This window comes from Festucalex cinctus, chromosome 20 (assembly GCF_051991245.1).
Source record: "Festucalex cinctus isolate MCC-2025b chromosome 20, RoL_Fcin_1.0, whole genome shotgun sequence".
Classification (NCBI taxonomy): Eukaryota; Metazoa; Chordata; class Actinopteri; order Syngnathiformes; family Syngnathidae; genus Festucalex; species Festucalex cinctus.
In genome coordinates, this window is record NC_135430.1 from 20,770,467 (window position 1) to 20,787,415 (window position 16,949).

Sequence of the window (16,949 nt, forward strand, 5' to 3'; positions counted from 1 at the left end):
CTACTTTGCAGCAAACTATACAAATATGTAACCACTTACTTCCCGATGGCTTTCCTCAAACCTGCCACTACAATTCCACCTGTAGCAAAGCATTGAAAAATAACGATGATTCTTTCGAAGCAGCATTGCAAGAGTTAATATTTTAGAAATGTATTATTTGTGAAGAATGTTCTCTTTTGTGTTATAAATTGCAATTCGTTTATAATCTGAAACACTATCAAATCCCACAGGGCACGAAACCTTATGGAGAGTCGACACGTTTGTTTTTGTGATAATGCTACGCTCGCACTAGGGAGACGAGTAACCATATATGTGGCTCTTTGGGAGGAAGAACATTAAAACCTGTGAAAATATTTAACAGTGCCCAGTCTCGAGAGGGCACGTAAACACTATTTGATTTAAAGGCGGTTGACGCCAGCGCAGACGATACAAAATGACTTGACCGCCTTTATGTTGGATGCTATTAAGTGCGTGGGGAATGAAAATGGATGAGGAAATTGGATTGTATTTAAAACACGCACACAGCTAAGATGTGCCACTAGTGTGTCTGTGAACGTCATTTAAACAATGCTTCAAGGCTGCTGTCCTTAAACAAAACAAAACAAAACACACATTTGATGACTTCCAGCTGCTAAGAAGGAGCGTGAGTGTGTTAAAGGTGGGGGTACCACTCTGCTACATCTGCTTCTGCCCTGGTAATTAAAAGCTCACCCCCCTCCGCCACTGTTCCCCCAACATAGACCCCCACTCCACATACACCTCCCCTGCATTCACGACACACACAAAAGTAACCTGAATTCAACAAGCCCCCCCAACCCCCTTTTCTCTTCTCTTTTACCCCCCCAACTCCCCCCACCTTTACACAGTATCAGACCTGTCAGTCAAACGGAGCCTGTTTAAATAACACACACCATCGCCACCACGTCGGACCTTCTCTTTTTATAAGCTGCTATTCCCAACACAGCAGAGCCACTGTGTCCATCATCGGCCCTCCCTACCCCCTCATCCCTCGGGTTGTTAGGGAGTCAGGCTGGTTGTGGGGGGGGGGGCTCGTACCAGCTGATGGAGGACCTCCGTGTGCCGCCTATCCAGGTGCCTGTTGGCAAAGTCAAAACATGACTTAAGCCGCGCGGTGTAAGACAACGAGATGTCTGCCTGAGAGCTCAAGCAGGAGGGTTAAGCCCTGCATGATTAGACTGACGTCGCCCACATTGCTCAGCTGACACAGATCAGCACTATACGCAATCTCCGTTACACAAAAAAATCACCAGCCTCCAATTCAACAAATAAATTCTATGTGTAAAAATAATTGTAGTGCCGTCCCATGAGTAATTTCTATACATTTGGGGATATATTTTTTTGGTTAATTGAGCTAATTTAATTAGATCATCTCTTCAAAGGGAGGAAGCAAAGAACAAACACAGGGAGAAAAAGAGACTCAAGAGTAAAGAAACCATTAGCAAGACGTGGTGGCCGTTGGTGTGTACAGTAATGCAGTGTAAATCATCACAGAGTGGCTGTCATTAAGAGGCTTAATCCTGGCTAGGAACCCGCAGTCAGCTGCCAGGGGCCCCAGTACAGCGCCCTGAGGAACCAGGGCTGCCAGCTAAAGCTTTAGGACTGAGGCAAGAGGACGAGGACAAGCTCATGTGTTGGGGGGGGGGGGCAGCTGAGGCAATTCCCAGGGAGCAATGTGTGCGTGTGTGCATGCCCCACACAGGTCCCTCTCCTGTAGGATAATGGTGGCGAAAAGAAGCAGCAGGATCCTGCTTCATCCCTCTTCATTCTCGGACAGCTTGTATTCTTCTGCAAAGTGACACACACTCGCACACAAACGCATGCACATAACTAGCTTCTTTTTTTTTTTTTAATGGAGCATAAGCTTGTTTGATCAAATGTATTTTTTTTTAATGTGGAATCTTTGTTTTAAAATTTGAAATATGAAAGGCAAAAAAAAAAAAATCCACTGAATTTTGAGGCAAGAAATATAAACAAAAGTGGATACATTCCTGTTATGAAATAATGTTGAAAAATAAGGTAAAAACAAGTATAACAAAATCGTTTAATTTAAGTAATTATCGTACACGAGTATTAGCTGTTTTAAGATATATTTTTTTTATATTTTTAACATTTTTCTTCAAACGTTTTAGCTTGCGAAAAGCTTACAAAAACATTCCAATTTATACATAACCTAAATGTGAATCTATTAATTTGAATACAATTTTCCAGGAATAACAGTTGATTGGCGCCAAGCTTCCCGCAGCGGCGGCTCGGCTCGGCTCGGCTCGGCAGCAGCGTCCTCCTCGGAGGGACTCAGCGGTGTGCAGTACGCGAGCCTGCCTGCCGAATGAAGCCCTGCGCGGCATAGCTTGCCGTCTCTCCCCCGCTGACTTCGGCTCGAGGAACTCCGCGAAAAATATCGGTGAGTTGGAGACCAGTGGTTGGGGAAACATGCTTTAATTCAGCAGTTAGTCAAACAAGACCATAAACACGACAACGTTTTGTGATTTTGTGTCGTCTGCTTTTCCCCTTTTGAAAGGGAATTGCAGCCGAGAGAAAACAGCTTCCTTGTTGGCGTCGTTCGTCGCGTTACTACCAAAATAATTAAAAAATAAATACATAAACTGGAAATAAGTAGTAATAAGTAATTAAAATAAGCATACGCCATTGATATTTTCTGTTTAAAAAAAAAATATCGCCATTTGCTAGCATACTTGAGTTGACTGTGCGAGTTCACTGTCAATCAAGAATCTGTAAAATCCAGCTCTCAAATAATACTAAGGCTTATTTCATAATCAGTCAGCTGTGAGTCGACTCGTGCTTTACAGCTACTTCTAATGGTAGATTTGTAGGTCCTTCTACTTTTACTGTATTCTAAATACGTCATGGCAATGTGAGTAAGACGTATGGCTGCTGTCTGTCATGGCGACCTGCTGTCTGCTTTGAGGACCATCAAGGAGGGCAGTGAAGTCACATGACCCACCCCCCAAACAGAAAGCCACTGAATTATGTATAAATGCAATTAAACTCTACCACAAGGCCTCGTTTATATTTTGTACACACGTTTTATTATTTTTATTTTTATTTTTTTTTGTTTCCCCAGTGAATAAACTTTTTTGCATGACCATATTAAAATGGCAGTGTAGTTTCTTTTTGACATGTGTTCAGCTGTTGAAAATGGATGAATTTGGCCAATGTTGTAATTTTGTGTTTCCTGCATTCCAGCGAACGGAGTGGCGAGGAGCTCCACGCATGGACAGGTGCTGCTGGCAGAGATGAATGTAAGCGCACGCGGGTCTATAATGAATGAATGTGACGGGATATAGATGTGAGATGAGCTCTGGTTTTGATCATCAGGTAAAAATAGATCAGTCACGGGCGGATCATTACTGATAATTACTTGCAAGCGATTGGCCGTACGTGAGCTCTATTCTCATTATGAACTCTTCCAGGCCTTGCATGCTGAGGGGCGCTCACGTGTGTATGTGTCCACATCATAGCACCGCCGCATGAACAATGGGCAGGGAGGGATGTGTTATTAATTATTTCCCCCTTTTTTTTTTCTTTTTTTTTTGCCAGTGTTGTCAGGTTGAGAAATTTGATTTTAGTATTCATCAAACAGCAGCGGCTTGCACATGCATATGATATTATTAAGAAATCCTCTCATCTGATTCCACGCACCCACCTGTGCATATATATGTGTGTGTGTGTGTGTGCACCCTTTTCTGATTATCTAATAATAAATAAATAAATAAAACAGGGAAGGAGCTGCAGCAGGTGGGAGTTTTTTTTTTTTTTTACACTTTTACATGCACTCATTTAAAAAAAAAAAAAAAACAGCTTATAAATGAACGTGCAACCACTTTACAGTAAGGGTATATGTACAATAAATTGCTAAGTATTTCCAAATATTGAGAATGGTTACCTCCATGCTGTAATGGGAACGTATAACTGACTCACATTCAGTTTCTATTTGTGTTTTTTTGTTTTAGGTGTGTGCCAAATGCCGATTCTTAAATTAAATTAGATTTTCCAAAAGCAAGGCCTTATAAAGTATCAACTTTAAAATTGAACTTTAATCACAAAATCAGCTGTTGAAAACTCGCAAACAGAAGACACAATAGATGGATAGGAAAATTGGGGGAAATTAGAAGTATTTGACAAATTAGTCACTAGTGTTTTGCATTTGAGCGTGACGGCGATGAGAATGAGGAGAACCATGAATACAGACAAATAAAAAATGTCAAATTTTTGAAGCAAATGTAAAATATTGCATAACATTTGGTCTATATCAACCTACTCCTAACTAGAGCTGAATTTTATTTATTTATTTATTTATTTATTTATTTATTTATTTAAAAAAACAACCCTCTAGAGCTGAACAATTAACCAAATTCAAATGGACATCACAATGCAGTAGAATGCAATTTTAAAATTGCAAAGGCTGCAATTTGGACCCCCCCCCCCCAAAAAAAGCATCATTTATTTATATTTGTCATGCCAAGACAAGTTTAATTCTGAAGAAATGCAGTCCACGTGTCTTCATGGCATTGTTTCATGAAACATGAAATGCTCATACTGCCTAACTCTGCACACGGGTGGACTTTTCTTTCTTTTAGCATTTCGGTAGATGGGTGCAGATAGAAAGAGATGTTTTCCCCCACGGCGTTTGCACCGTTGTGCGATAGAACATAGCCGACTCCCAGCCAATCGAAGCGGCTCCCCTCATTCCCTTTAAAATCACCTGTGCATTAACGCCGCCTGCGCCACAACTTAGACCGCCAGTTTTTACGCCGAGCACAAGTGCGCCTTTTACCAAAATAGGGCCCCGCATTTTAGAGTTTAGTAAGATAACAACTCCAATCCAATCATATAAATAATTTGTAAAAATGACATATGGGCAGATAACATAGAATTGTAACTTCCTTATTAGTATGGTAATGTGTAACTGCCTCACATTAGCTGGTTCTGCCATTGCAATGTTGCTTCCTATCGATAACGAGGAACAGGTGAAAGTGGAACTAATTGTTCCTTTTACGTTCCCGGAGGCAAAACTGTCGTGAAACCACCTCGACGAGTCTTTTGTTCATTGTTGAATATTCAAAAAAGCAACAGCTGTTAAATGGTATGGACCGAGGCTGCATGGAATGGAACGGTCCGTCGTGTGGTGGGTGGGAGAGGGAGCACACCCCCGTTTTTTCCTTCCACCGATCCACAGGCATCATTTATTATGCGCTGGGCTGGAGGGGAAGGTTGGTGCGTTGTGTTTTGGAAGTTGGGAGAAGAAGGGATGGGGGGGCTCACATTAGCTGCCCACAAGCGCATGAATGGACAAAGAAACACACACACACACACACACAAAGCTGATCCTCACGTGCACAATCACACGCACACACGCAGACGAGAGCGGTACGAAGAGTGCAGAACAAGATCATTATGGATCATTACGTTTTGCCTGTTTGAAATATTAGAATAATAACAGATGGCTGTTAAGTTTTTAGTGGTTCATAACAGGTGTGTGCGTGCGTGCGTGCGTGTGAAGACATCCATTGGCTGCTGTGTGTCATGTGACGTGTAACTAAAGCCAGACTGCGAATGCACACACACAAAAAAAGTAGCCTCATACTTGAACTGTTGTTTTCTCACATTCGTGACATCTGACAGCAAGCTGTGCTCCCTTTTCAAGGGAGCGGATGACTTGCATACATACAGTACATATCGTACTGTATATATATATGAAGCGAACACCCACACTCATGTGAGGCTAACTGCACAGACGTACACAAGTTGTACATGCAAAAGTCCATCGCGTAATCAATTAGGCCATGTTTTCCTTATTATCTCATTCACTCGCCGCCATTTTCACATTTCGCAATCCCGCTCGCTCCCGGCTGTTTTACTGGATTTTGACTGATTTTTGCAAGGCCCACAGAATATTGTGTTCAATTGCTATAAAACATGGAACCTATCAAAAGAAAAAGATTAAAGTCTCTTCTTTCACCAGGAAAAAAGTATGTTTCTATCTGTTTCCGTTTTGCAGCAATTAGCATTTGAAGAGAGCTAAGTTTCATCAGTTTTCACAAATCTATTTAAAATTGTAAGTAATTGAGCTTTTTTTCTAGATGGCCCTGGTTGATCTCCTTTGCTTTGCTGCCACCTTCTGGCCGTTTGTGTAATAACTACCATTTCTGCAACCGTTTTTTGCAGTTGAGAGGCTGTATCAAAGCCTTCTGTGTGCTCTAGCATAAAAAATAAAAAAAACAAAACGACAACGTATAAATACGTCTTTGGGACAGTTAAAACATTAAAAAAAAACGTATTTACACGTTATTTGGAGCAAATGATTGATCTAAATGAGGTAGGCAGCATTTCACAAATGGCTCTCAGCAATGATGCAATTCTTCAGCATTGCAAACTATAACCAAAACAAGCAAAGTGTTCAAATCATGCGTCTACGAGAGTGTCAGTCAACACTTTTCAGTAACTGCGCAGTGCTATGAACAAATACCAGAACACACAGACAGACGGGAGATCTAAAACAAATAGATGGCAGCGGGAATTTTTCCCCAATAAGGAACACAGTCCCCATTAGTCTCCCTCATTCTCAAGCTGTTGACACTCATTAGCGGCGCAGTTCTTCAAGCTAATCTTTTAAAAGTCCCACGGTGACATTGGAAATGGCCGGAGGAGATGCGGAGAGGGGGATGGAAGTGGGAGGAGAGAAACTCAATCTAAAGCACCAGGTGCACCTTTTGTCTGCGTAATCTCCCGACCCTCGAGACTGCGCGCGCACGCACGCACGATGGCCAACGTACGCGACCTCCCGTGCGTTCGCGCGGTGCTTCGGATCCTGCGTGGGTCGCGGAACCACACCTTGCCGCTCGGACTTTCGCTTCGTCTGTGCAAAAGATGCTCACGTGGCACCTGTGCAGCTTCACAAGCATCCGCGTGAGAGTAAAAACAGAGTGAGCACGTCTGCAGGGCTGACACATGTGAACACTTTATTTGGTGCACGTGTGAAGAAGCACTTAACGTATTCGTAGCATTCCCGGCGCACAGGTGCACCTCACTCGTACCTCCAATTTGCACTTAGCACGATATAGTTTGTGGTTTCAGTGATTTTTCTTGGTTTAAGTGTACTTAACTCATCACAATTCTGTTTAATGTATATTGTAATTTTAATTAATGTTCTCTGATTTGCTTTGTTTTACTTCTTAAACTTCTTGACTTGAAGTCTATCTATCTATCTAGTTCGCGAGCTTGCTAGCTAGCTATAAGGGATGTCAGGCGATTACAATTTATAATTAACTCGCGATCAATCGCAAATTTTATACCTCTTCTAAATGTACAATAAAATATTTTTTTTCCAAGTTTTCATACTCTTGTTCACATAAAAGTGGATTTTTTTTTTAACTATTAGAAATATGTTTCCATCATTTACACATTGATCCATGCATCCATTTTATGAACCACTTGCTCCTCACAAGGGTCGCGGTGGGTGCTGGAGCCTATCTCAGCTGGCTATGGGCAGTAGGCAGGGTACACCCTGAATTGGCTGCCAGCCAATCGCAGGACGTTGATACAGTAGTTTCATAATAATTCATAAAATTTAGTCAAAATTAAAAAGATGTACTGTACTGTAAGAAAACAAATGTGATATTGATTTGTGTTGAGGTTATTTTTCTACCACTAGATGGCATAATTGCATTTGTAGGACATTAGTGACAGCTCAGTGCATTTTTCTTTTCATATTATTACATTTTATCTTTAACATGACGTAACTTGTGGAATTCTGCACATTTTTTAAAATTGTAAAATACAACTTGACCCCAGTGCATTATTATTACATTTATTCCTACTAAATTCTGATGTGGATGTGTCTGCTACATTAACTCAAAATTAACGCACTAATATTCACACCCCTAATATATATAAATATATACTTAACTGTTTGTATGAATGTATGATAGAACTAAAAAGTTTAATTCACCATCATTTGTTTGTGTCATGCATGTTTGTGCGCATTATAGTTGTTGTTTTTTTCTCATCTTCCTGGAGGTGGAGTTTACTAACATGCAGTAATGCCGTTCAAGAACAAAGGTCGGCGGTTCGAATGGGGCACCTACAAGCTTGAGATGGTAAGAACCTTGCTTTGTGCATAAGAAGAAGAAGAAGAAGAAGAAGAGAAAAAAAAAACGCCCTTGAATAACATTACAAGCTGTGTTAATCAATGGCTCTTGCAGGGGCCAGAGCGGGCACCCCATGTCTGGCCTCAAAGTCCTCAACTCGTGCAAAGCCTCGAGTGGCGACAGAGCCAAGGACAGACGGGACTGTTCATTGTGATTTCATCTCATTTCTTGCTCGAGAACAAACATCAAATACGGCCTTCTTATCAGGCACCATCCTGCTCTACCTATCTATCACCAATCAATATCTCCCATGTGTGTGTGTGTGTGCCAAACAGGTCCGTGGGCTGTGCTAACTAAGGTCAAAGGTCAGGTATAACTCCAGCGTGGAATGACAGACTGGGCCTGAGGTAAAAGTAGATAAAAAAGGGAGAGCTAAAAGGGGGAGATTTATGTCGGCGGTGTGTGTCCAAAATGGCCGATGCCAAATAGACAAGGAGCAGTTGTTATTATTGCTTCTCTTGTTCCCAGCGCAGGTTTGAAGCGTGGCCCGAGGTGGGCAAAAAAAAAAAAGAAGAGGAGGGGAATGAAGCCGACTGGCCACATAATTAGGTACGTCTGCACAATGAGATGGAATGCTTGACAATATTGTGAACCGATTGGCCAGATTTACCCGCCCAAAATGTTTGCTTATTAAATGTCCAAACCTTCATTATGCCCCAAACTATGATGTCAAAACAATATTATTCCAAACCCATTTTGCAACATTACTATTTAACATTAATTGCTTAACTCCCAAAGTGTAATTTTAACATTTTTAGAGTTAAATTGCATTTAAATTAACACAGACAGAGAGAAAACCGATGTGTCTGAGAAGTTATTTTTTTAAATTAAATATTGCGCACAAGTCATACATATTCAAAAAAAAAAAAAACTAATACTGAAACTAACTAAACTAAAACTAAGCATTTATTAAAGAACTAAAACTAATCAAAACAGAACCACCCTGAAAACTAATAAAATTAACTAAAATGAAATTAACTAAATTAACTAAAATTCCCAAACTATAATAACTTAACACTTAGTGAGTTCAAAATGTACTCTCTCCCTATGTTAAATATTTAATTATTGTATTTTAAGTGTTGATATAATAACTGTGGGGAGTGTGGAGCTATAAAAACTCTTTTTGCTGTGTTGATCCAAATGGTCTTGGACGTAAGGCCTACTTGAGCTGGAAGTATCTGCAAATGTGTTGTTCTTCAACTGAAGGTGGTTACGTGAGAGTAGATGCGTTTTAGACTCACTAAAACCAGGTCTATCTAGCGGCACAGGTGGCGTAACGCAATTTCGATGGAATTGATCGAGGCGTCGTCAGGCAGATCTGGTGCTCTGCAGATGTGTGCGGTTGTTATCAATTGTTTTTATACATCTCTTTTGTTGTATCTCATTCAGGCAAGCGTTCCCGATGACGCGGTCGCCTGCCTCGGAAGTGCCACCGGTACCGCCTTTTTTGCGACAAGGAAGAACGCACGGAATCGCATGGAGGTGAGGGTGATGCGACACTTTTGTTTCCGCTTCTCCTCCTGATCTGCAATCGGCTACAATGTCTGGGAGAGAGGGGGGAAAAGGGAGAGGGCGAAAAAGTGAAGGGGGGTGGCGATCCTTTGTTCTGTCAAGGACTTAACACAATCAGAGAGTACAGTGTGTCAGGAGCACACAGGCATATATCAACTTCAATCTCTTTTTAATGAAAAATCCTGCCCTGTCTAATATGTGCAAATTAACCCCTCTCCCCCCCCCTCTCTCTCTCTCTCTCTCTCTCTCTCGCTCTCGCATGCTACTCCTCCTATCTCAGTCTTTTCTGTACACTTTTCCAAAAAGTGTCACTGCTTGCACACGCAACTCAGCACTTCTCCCGAGCTCACTATTAACTAGGGATGTTCGATACCACTTTTTTTTCAGACCGATACGATACCGATACTCAGACCCTCAGTACTTACCGATACCAAGTGCCGATACCAGTAGTACATTTGATAAATTTAAAAAAATAAATAAAAATAAATAAATAATAACAAAAAAAAATCACTAAAAATATTTTTTACAAAAATACTTTAATTTTGACAAAAAAAAAAACAGCACGGTCACTCTCCAATAGTGTCAACGCTCAAAATAAAAAAACAAAAAATGCTCTTTTAGTTTAAGATTCACAATTTTGAAGTATTTCCAAAACTGTGAAGTTTTGGTGAAAAACACAGACATGCTTGTGGGTTCATTGATGTCAAAACAGGAAGTGATCCTCCTGAATTGCCATGGTGTTAAACCGCTGCAGGGTAGCGCCAGCTACAGGCAAGGAGGACTCACTCAACGTCTCCAGCATCGCTCACTTGTACTCGTCAGCTTCACGAGTACTCGAGTACTTGAAAAAAGGCTGGTATCGGCCCGATACCGATACCCGGTATCGGCACTCGCCCATCCCTACTAATAACAGAAACAAAGTCTGCAGCCAAATTAAAAATGAATCCACTCTCTTTTCTCGGTTTTCCTCGAATGTCAGCTCAGGTTAGTTATTGTGCGTTTGCAGAGCCGCTCGCTGATTGTCATTTGGAAATGACACTTAATGAGGATTTGTTGGGAAGAGACACGGCGGCTGCTCTGTGCGTGCGTGCCGGCCCCAACAAGGCCCCCCTGCCCTAATGGATTTCCTGGTATGGAATCTACAGTATTTTTCCCCTCACCCTTTCTGCTCCGCAGGGGGTCCGACTGGCCACATCACCCCCCTGCCCCCTTCTCTCCAAGCACACACTTTGCTAATTGGAGAAGACTGGTTTCGGTAAAAAGAAGTCTAATCATCGTTTTCTGTTACTAATGTCAGTGATTGCATTAGCATAATTTTCCACAGTTTAATATGAACACTTTATGAACATCTTTTAACAAGTGTAAACTGCAACCAAGTGGCATGAGATGCAAATCCAACAAGTGGGATGGTATGATGTTGCAACCTATCCTAATTGTTAATACCTGCATACGTGGGGGCCTGCATGTGGCACCAGCAGAGGGTGGGAGGGTCCGCGCATGCAAATCGCAGCCATCGACGGCTTGTGTTGAAGTGAGAGGTGGTGGCATAAACAGAGTGTGCCGTTACCATGGAAGCCACTTTCACCTCCGAGGCCCAGAAAGAGAGGAGAGAGAGAGAACACAAAGAGGGAATAAGAAGAAGAAAATCCTTTGCTAGATAGAATTACATGTTTTCCTGCATTTATAATGATACAATATGTTGATGTATGTCATCTTAACGCATTCACTCGCCGCCATTTTCACATTTCGCAATCCCGTTCGCTCCCGGCTGTTTTACTGGATTTTGACTGATTTTGCAAGGCCCACAGAATATTGTGTTCAATTGATATAAAAGAATGGAACCTATCAAAAGAAAGATAAAAGTCTCTTCTTTCATCGGGAAAAAGAAGTACGTTTCTATCTGTTTCCGTTTTGCAGCAATTAGCATTAGAACAGAGCTAAGTTTCATCAGTTTTCACAAATCTATTTAAAATTGGAAGTAATTGAGCTTTTTTTTCTACATGGCCCTGGTTGATCTCTTTTGCTCTGCTGCCACCTGCTGGCCGTTTGTGTAATAACTACCATTTCTGCAACCGTTCTTTGCAGTTGAGAGGCTGCATCAAAGCCTTCTGTATGCTCTAGCATAAAAAACGTATAAATACGTCTTTGGGACAGTTAAAACAAAAAAAACGTATTTACACGTTATTGGGAGCAAATGAGTTAATGTGGTATAGGATGCAGTCGGTGAGCGTTTATTGGGCCAGTTGTGGCCCTCACACCAGTCAGCAAGTGGTCGCCAGAAAATGTACAATAATAATAATAATAACAAATAATTACTCCTCCATCTCTATTGGATTTGAATTACTAACATGTCATTTAATGTACATCATATAAGACTTAATTAACTTGACTTTTTTTTTTATGAGAGTAATGATTAGATCAGTGTTTACCAACATTTTATAGAGACTGTTTTATGAGAAAAATCTCACAGAAATATTGATAATCTCATCTCAATGTACTAACAAATGTACTGTATTTGAATACAGAGACGTTTTTCTCGCAAGAAGCCGTGACTTGTTCTGTTGTATGAATGGCAACAGGTGGATGAGAAGCTTGATTGTATTTTGTGCCATATGCAATAATGGAAAATCAATTCATTAATTGTTGGCGGTCTGGCCCATCGGGGATTTTGGTTAGGCGTACCCACGAACATGATGTAACACATATTTGCCTGTATTTATTATTTTTTTCAGCATGATGTGCAATGTGCACGTCAATCTCCGACGATTGGTCAAGCATGACTCAGGAAATTGAACATTGTGTGACATAACAGCACTTAAACTCTCTGCTGTAATGACATTTTTTTTTCCCCCCTTTATGCCTCATAAATGATTCATCTTTGCCAAATGGAAAGTGTTTTCTGTTTTCGATAGCAGTAAGTTGTATCTCCAAAAGGTACGGCGTGTAGTACATTGAGCAAATGTCTGTATTTTCTCTTAGACATTTAAGTCGCAATCATGTTTCGGCGTGTCGCTGCGTCTGATTGGTGGCGAGTGGGAGAAACCTGCACAACTCCTCCAAGAAATGTCGGACGGACGAGCGAGTGCGTCGTAGCCATGCTAGCTTTCAAGGCTGACCATGAAGGCTACGGGAGGTAATCAGAGGAAAATATGTCCTCCTCCTCCTCCTCCTCTTCCTCTTTCAAACCTCCATTAGACCAACCGGCATCTCTCTGGGAAAATTGATTTTCCTCTTCCACTCCTTTTTTTTTCTCTCTTCCAAGGTTCCATTTGAGGCTTGTTCACGCTATCGAAAGAGCAGTTGGAGAAAATGAGAATAGTTAGGTCACACTTGTACTTGCACACTTTGATTTGGACGTCATCTCGGACGCACGGAGAAACCTACAGGATTTGTTTCGACATTTGCTTTTTGTTCTTTTTTTGTTTAAATGCGGCTGCCTAATCCTTTCCTTCCTCATTCTTCACGTCTTCACTGTCGTATTCGCACTTCCTCCCCCTTGCTAGACGAGATCAATGTGCCATTGATTTTCCTATCAATGAACATTAGTATGGATCAGACTGCAGCTTGCTGCCGTGCCCCGAGTCTTAACGCACATACGCACGCATCTAGCACCCATGCAAACGTACATACGTCATATACGAGACTGTTTCCCGCTTAGAGTGCATCACTGCACAGTGCAACAAAGGAGCACTAGAAATAAAGCAGGGTGGTCTCGACAAAGGAGAGGTTCTAGTTGAAAGCACAGCAGCCAATCAATGGACGGCATGACGGAAAAGCTCGGAAATGAAATCAGACTTGTTTGTTCACGCGCACGGGAAAAACACTCATCGGTCAAGCGGCAGCGCGTCGATTCACTGCGGAATAATCCAGCGCGATGGCCGAGCAGTCTCGGTAATGGCCGCTAATCGCGACGGTGAATGGGACGAACGCCGCCCGCCTCGCACCACACACGCCCTCTTGTTACCTTCCTCGCTCGCTCTCACGCGCATTTGTCTCTCTTCTCTCACCTGGTAATAAGCTCCCAGTCAGGTGAAGATTGACACTTCTCTCCATTTCTTTTGTGTTCCTTCCACACCGGCGGCCATGTTTGTCTTTGGCTTCATTTAACGCAACATTTAGGAAAGAAATTTGCACATACTGTACAGTCCTACACTGGCGGTATATAATGGTAATCTCACACCACATGCTAATTCGGTACACTTCATTCCTGACTTATTATATTGGAATCCGAGCCTACATAGTCTCATTTCTTGCTAAATGAAAACCATCATCATCAGTAGAAAAAAAAGACAACACAAAAGGCTCGTACACAGTCTAAAACAAACCTAATATTGATATGATTTTTTTCCGCACGATCCTCTACAAAGTTGTCACAAGATCTCGGCGTCTTCCTGTCAGCAAAATTGTTCAAAATAGTCACGTGACGTCAAAGAAAGGCCTTGACGGAACAAAGGGTCATCCTTCTTTGGGAGTACGCCCGTGAAAGTTGATCCAGGGTTCAGAACTCCCTCCCCAATCTCCCTTTAAGTCGAAACAAACCAGGAAACCTCGGGCCGTCCGTTGTCGTGCCTGATTGTAAAGTGTTTAGAATTTGGCTTCGCTGATCATAAAGGTGTTTGTGTGTGTTCTGTACATATGAATGTATGTATGTGTATGTATATAGGCCTACTGTGGATGTGTTTGTATATGTATATTTGTTTACATGATAGTGTGTATGTGTATATTATATCGGCTATATATATATAGTGTATATCGGTGGCGTCGGGCCAAAACCTTGTAGGCTACTTCTAAAATTGTCACTTTTCAGGAGACCCCAAAACCGTGTTTTTCCCCACAACCATTAATATTGCACAATCAAAGAACAAGCCATTTTCAACTCAGATTACTAAATAATTTGTAAAAATGACACCCACACGTGTGGAGTGACCAAAAGTATAAAGCATTGAAAAAATATTAAATTACTCTATATAGTGGGTCTCGTCTATGTTGTATATCGATATTTTTTTATGCATTGCATTTAGTTCTATAATTTATATTTATTAAATATGTAATCCTACAAATGATATATACAATATAGTATCTTAACGTACATACATTAATCTTAAAAGTCAAACACACGCTGAGAACTTAATTACTACAGCTGAATTTAATTTAAAGAGTGCGTGCACACCGGCTCGAGCTTTTCATCCGTGGACAGGAACCATGTGAAGAAACAGCGCTTGGAATATCATCGACGTTATTAATGGAGCACATTTACACACTGAATTCAACTTTGACCACAACAAAAGGCGGTGCGGTGGCTCGAACGTGAAGCAGTGAGGCATGCGACAAGCTGCAGGCGTCGTGGGGAAATATGGCGTCTCCTTGGTGAAAACGAGCAAACACTGCTCGGATTAAATACAACAATTTGTGGTCCGCGGAGGCGCACGAACACGTCGCCATGTTCTTCCGCAGTCACTCGGCGCGTTCTCGGCTTGAACGGTAAACGAGGCTTGGTCGAGTGTTCGGCCGAGGATCGAGCTACTTTCGGCGGCCGCGGGGGGCAGCAGCAGCCGGCTGGAAGCTGCTTTTCCCCGGCAGGGTGGAAGCAGGAACTGCCGCCTCGGCTCTGCTGCGGGCTCCGGGAAACGCGCACACAGACAACAATTACAAATAAATACAAGCCAACGCGCACATGCGCACAAATATTTATATCATACTTGTTATTTTAATATGGCGCATTTTTTTTTAAACCTAACGTTTTGAAGGAGGTGATTACGTTTTTATTTTTAAAGATAAGAAGTCCACAGGCAATAAAGCGAAATTGAAAAAAATACAAACAAAATAAAATCCTATATGCAATTTTTAAATAATTAAATATAATAAAATGTAAAGTATTTTAAAATTGTTTTTGTTTTTTTTATTGTTCATCGAATATCATGTCAAACGATTACACACCCAGATAATTATTGTTACTTTCATACTAAGTGAGGTTCTATCAATTTTTACGCCTTACATCATTTATTAGAGAATCTGACAAAATGGTGTACTATAATGACGATAACATTAAACGCAAAAGGCTTTTTTTTTTATGGTTTGTTATCTTGTTGATTGATCTCATTGATCGTTCCAACAATCATAAACAACATCTACATTTGACTTTCATGATGTTAGCAAAAAACAGAGTGGCGCTTATTGACAAATGCCCACTAATATGACACGTATTATTTCCATCAATGTATGTCTCGTCATACATACACAAAGCTTCAACCCTTCATTCATTCTCTGCCCTCTTTGTTCCCCTCTGAGCTCATCGCACACCCAACACTGCCACCTAGCGTCCACTTAGCAGCACTTCACGTCGCGCGTCTGACAACGAGAGCGCGCTGACACTGAAATGTTTATACATATTGTTCAAATATGACTTCAACGTGCAAAGCTGCATGCATACTAGAGTTTTTTTCATGCACTGCTCGGCTTATAATTCATCATTTAAGCCCATCACTGGCAACATGTACTTCCCTCTTGCAATAGTTGTATAATGTACCGTTGCATAATTGGACTATATTTATGACCACCCTCAGGCTAACAGGCAACACCTCTGCCGTTTTAATCTTCCTGCTTAGATTCAATTTAATTTCCTCCCCTTCCTTATTTTTTTTTTTGCTTTGTTTTTCACTTGCTGCTTGATAAATCTAAATCTACCCATCCATCCATCAAGTTATGTTTTTATTATCCACATTCGTGTCCTTGAGCAAGACAATGACCCCGGGGTGACCTCCGGCAGGGTGTCCTCCTTCCTAACATAATAATCACATTATCAGGAAGAATGTCGCTAAGCCATATCCGAAAGGCTTGCACCTCCAAAGCCCAACAAAGAGATGTTTTAATTAGTCCTAACCTCGTTAACGAGGCCTTGACAGCCAAGATGCTAATTACGATGCAATCTTTGCACATTTCACGCAGCAAGCTTTACACTAAATGACGTGTAGTACAGGGAGCACAATGTGCTGCTTTCGCCTACATTAGTGATATGGCGTGTAAAACTTATTTTTCCTCACTGCAATTATGCAAATCAAAATATGACGCGTTGCACTACACTTCTGCGCCACTTTAATGTATTCGTCATAAGATAATGACCCACCCCCACCCTATGTTCTTGTTTGTTTTCAGAATTGCTCTTAAGGATTATTAAATAGAAGCGAAATGTGACATTTGATGTGATGTCGCGGTTTATAGTGGCGCTGCAATGTACTGAGAGTGGTTTCT

General features: G+C 41.4%; 2 long non-coding RNA genes across 3 annotated transcripts; one reads left to right on the top strand and one right to left on the bottom strand.

Moving 5' to 3' along the window:
- Positions 1–1,613: 1,613 nt before the first annotated feature.
- On the top strand, positions 1,614–15,360 carry LOC144009115 (uncharacterized). Of its 2 annotated transcripts, XR_013280837.1 has the most exons (6): positions 1,614–2,422; positions 3,226–3,281; positions 8,059–8,738; positions 9,579–9,671; positions 12,681–12,834; positions 12,964–15,360. It is a non-coding gene; the product is annotated as an uncharacterized LOC144009115 (long non-coding RNA). The 2 variants fall into 2 exon arrangements; XR_013280838.1 differs by lacking the exons at positions 12,681–12,834; positions 12,964–15,360 and adding an exon at positions 10,708–12,663 and having other exon boundaries at positions 1,615–2,422.
- LOC144009117 (uncharacterized) lies at positions 9,650–14,187 on the bottom strand. The gene is made up of 3 exons (XR_013280839.1): positions 13,709–14,187; positions 11,145–11,286; positions 9,650–9,733 (listed from the first exon to the last, which is right to left on the bottom strand). It is a non-coding gene; the product is annotated as an uncharacterized LOC144009117 (long non-coding RNA).
- Positions 15,361–16,949: the final 1,589 nt, after the last annotated feature.